This window comes from Nomascus leucogenys, chromosome 23 (assembly GCF_006542625.1).
Source record: "Nomascus leucogenys isolate Asia chromosome 23, Asia_NLE_v1, whole genome shotgun sequence".
Taxonomy (NCBI): Eukaryota; Metazoa; Chordata; class Mammalia; order Primates; family Hylobatidae; genus Nomascus; species Nomascus leucogenys.
In genome coordinates, this window is record NC_044403.1 from 11,940,102 (window position 1) to 11,944,348 (window position 4,247).

Consider the following 4,247-nt stretch of genomic DNA (forward strand, 5'->3'; position numbering starts at 1 on the left):
AAACACCGCATGTTCTCACTCTTGGGTGGGAATTGAACAATGAGAACACTCGGGACACAGGAAGGGGAACATCACACACTGGGGCCTATTGTGGGGTAGGGGGAGGGGGGAGGGATAGCATTAGGAGATATACCTAATGTAAATGATGAGTTAATGGATGCAGCACACCAACATGGCACATGTATACATATGTAACAAACCTGCATGTTGTACACATGTACCCTAGAACTTAAAGTATAATAAAAAATATATGTATAAAAAGTAGCACCACAATGAAGCTCCAAGCTCACTGACATCTACACTCCATCTCTACTTATGACTTCATTGTTCGTGTCACCAGTGATTTCATTCTACTAGTTGTGATTCCTGTTGCTTAACATTTACTGTTCTGGAATCTGTTTTATCCTGACCTCAAAGTCATCATCATACCTATCTCTGGTACCAAAGCAATGGGAGAAAGAAAAATAACTTCCTTCCTGAGTTTATTATTTCTGTAAGCAATCACTCCACTTTATGTTGTTGTTTGTTTGTTTTTTATGCCCTCCATCCTGCTGCCACCTCCCAGACTTTCTTTCTTCATAGTCCTAAACCTGAAAACACCTTTCATTTCCTTGGCTACCTAGTCATTTCAAGCCAAGCTTTTTGCCTATCCTGACTGAGTTGCCTGCTTCCAAGTTCCCCTTCTGCTTTCATTTACTTTACACACAGCATCTAGATAACATTCCCAAAGTAAATTTCACCTTTTATTCTATCAAAAAAACCTGAATGACTTTCTAAGCAAAGGTTGCAAATGAGCCACTTATGGTTCTAGTTTCGGTGGAATTTATGTTTTGTTTGTTTGGGCTTCTCAGTTTTAAAACAAAATTTTTACCCATTTGTTAAATAGTTAAGGGATTTTATATATAAATCTGATTTCTCATAAAAACTAAAAGATCTGCAAAGAGTGGGCCTAGGCTCTCATGAGACAGTAAACAGCTGAGTATTAGCTGCTCCCTGCAAACAAAGTACATACTCTCCAGTTTCCCAGAGTCCCCACCACTCCCTATTATCTCCCTGCTGGGGCCAAGCATAATTTGTTATTTATGTTACTCTTGTACTGTTGCTTTTCTTAGAGTGGAGGAATATTTCTCTAACTTCGTCTGTTTTTCAAACATAAGAATATAAAAACCTGAGAAGGCTACATATTTGCTTAAGGGAATGCAGACCATTTCTAAGTATATAATATGGAAAAATTTGTGTATGTCTTCGTCATACATTTAGCACTCTTTACTCTCTTCCATTACCTACCCAGCCTCTGTGGGGAAGAGGATTTGTGACCCCATGTGGTTATACCCCAGAACGGGAGCAGATCCCTCACTCAGACATTCAGCACTTTCCACGGCAGAGGCCCAGGTGGACTTTTTAACCTCATCTTCTGCTGTACCTATTCTATCTTCAACCAAGATTGTTGTGGCTGAAACTTCTTAGGCACTGTCCTCCAGGCCTAAAATCATTCTCCTATATCCCCACTCTTTTCAGAAATCACAGCCCACCCACACTTTTTCTGTGAAAAACCTTTCCATCTTCAAGTTGGCCCTTGTCAAAGGCGACTGTCCCTAGTAATCGTTACTGATCTGTCTACCAGATGTGGCTTCCTTCCTCTCAGCTTCCATAGCTTTGTTCTTCTACTGCACTTATGGGGCCTACATTTTGCTTTAAGTTTTAATATCCCACTAGGGATTATGTCTAGGGTTCTGGAAAGCTCCAAAGATGCAAATAATATTTTTAGAACTGGAAGAGAATTTAAAAAGCTTAGGACAATAAACAGCAGATATAAACATATGACATTTAAAGATTTATTACTCAGGACATTTTACTTATACATGCATACACACACATTCTTGCACAAACACTTCTAGGAAGAATATCACAGTGATTTGGAGAATGAGTTTTCAGGTTAGTCATATGTACCAATAGCAGTGACATTCTAGCTAAATTTATTCTGGAGTAAGGTACTTAATCCCACTGAATCTGTTATCACTAAAAAACTACAGGTTTAATATTTCTTTCATAGTGTTGTTAAAAAGATTAAATGAACATAAAACACTTATCGCAATGCTTGGCGTGATATAACAAGCACATTATAAATGGTACCTGTTGTGACAATGGTAATAATTTTAAAATAATTAATGTACTTCACTCTTGTGACTTTTCAGGTGTAAAAACTTTACCCCAGTACTACTGGAGATGGGGAAAGGAAATTAGCAGTGTTACAAAAGAAAAATAATGAAAACATTATTTTTCATATTTGACATTGAAAGTAGAATTTATGCAACAAGACAATAGCCTAGGCCAGGCATGGTGGCTCATGCCTGTAATCTCAGTACTTTGGGAGACTGAGGCGGGTAGATTGCTTGAGGTCAGAAGTTCAAGACCAGCCTGGCCAACACGGTGAAACCCTGTCTCCATTAAAAATACAAAAGTTAGCCATTGTGCAACTATAGCCCCAGCTACTCGGGTGGCTGAGGCATGAGAATTGCTTAAACCTGGGAAGCAAAGGTTGCAGTGAGCTGAGATCGCACCACTGCACTCCAGCCTGGGCAATGAAGTGAGACTCTATCTCAAGAAAAAAAAAAAAAGACAATAGCCTAGTAAAACAGGTTATCATTTTGAGAGAAGATTTTAAAATTTCCTTAATATTCTCCCCAACTCTTATTTTTTAGCATATCAAGATGAGCATATTTAGCCTCATAACCAGATTCTTGAGGTTAGAGTTTTCCGTAAGGAGTCCCAGACAGCAAGACTCAAGTGGAGAGCCTCCACTTTTCTGGCTGCAGGGGGTTACAGGGAGGAGAGAGAGGGAGGGAGAGAACCACACAGGTGTTGCTGTTGCTAGTTGTCCGCTAGCACCCACCTCTATCACACACACTGATGCTCTTTCTCTCATTCCAGCACTGCTATTGGCTCAGTCACCACACCCAGGAGGATACTGAACCCTTTCTCAGAAAAGAAGGACACACTCCTGTGAATATGACGCTGGAAGGGGTTTTCCTGCCCATACAATTAGAGCTATCTTGGCTTTTTTTGCAGGATCACCCAGTGTTGCGTCTAAACACATTTCTTGCTTATGATCAACCAGTCATCCCTTCATTCCTCTTGTATATCCAGGCGTGCTTGCTCCAAAAGTTTATCGAGCCCTCATCTGTCCTCTTCCTTTTAATTTAAAATGAAAATAATTTCACCTCTTGAGAAGATGGACAGTATACGATCCCTGTAAAAAACTGCAAACAATATATGAAGAAGAAATAAACTGATACTTGAAATCCACTTATCCTGTGATAACCACCATTAATATGTAGTGACTCTCCTTTTATCTATGTCATCATGCAAATAGACAAATATTATATGTATATATTTCACATAATTTATATCATATGCTTGCTGTTCTTGTCAGAAACAATCTTCTAGTTCTTTAAAAAATTACTTCTTTCTTCATATGCATTTTCATAAAACTATAATATCTATGTATCGTAAATTTTCATATCTTTCTACTGCTCACATCATTATATATACACAAATACAAAGGAAAGAAGGAAGATAAGTAGGAAGGAAAGTTACCTGGTAAACATTCAGATGAGCTCCCAAATGATAGCCAGTATGAACTCCTTGCCATGTATTTCTAGAGATAGAGTCTCACTTCATTGCCCAGGCTGGAGTGCAGTGGTGCGATCTCAGCTCACTGCAACCTTTGCTTCCCAGGTTTAAGCAACTCTCATGCCTCAGCCAACCGAGTAGCTGGGACTATAGGTGCACAATGGCTAACTTTTGTATTTTTAGTAGAGACAGGGTTTCACCGTGTTGGCCAGGCTGGTCTTGAACTCCTGACCTCAAGCAATCTACCCGCCTCAGTCTCCCAAAGTACTGAGATTACAGGCATGAGTCACCATGCCTGGCCTAGGCTATTGTCTTGTTGCAGAAAAATTAAAATTAATGTCCTCATAGACCTCTGTAGACAAGAAAGCATTTAGCAATCTTAAGGGCATATCACTCAGTCCTAATCTGCTAGGCAAAAAGTTTCTGAGAATCTTGGCATGATCTCAAAGCACCTGATGCTCATTCCAAAGGTGAGCCATCTGCATGGCCAGGTCAGCCTTCAGGTGACTTCAGTCCCAGCTACCATGAAAGACTCCAGATGAGAATTGCCCTGCTGAGCCTAGTAACATCATAAAGCCATGAGAGATAAAAACTGTTGTTCTAAGGCACCACAT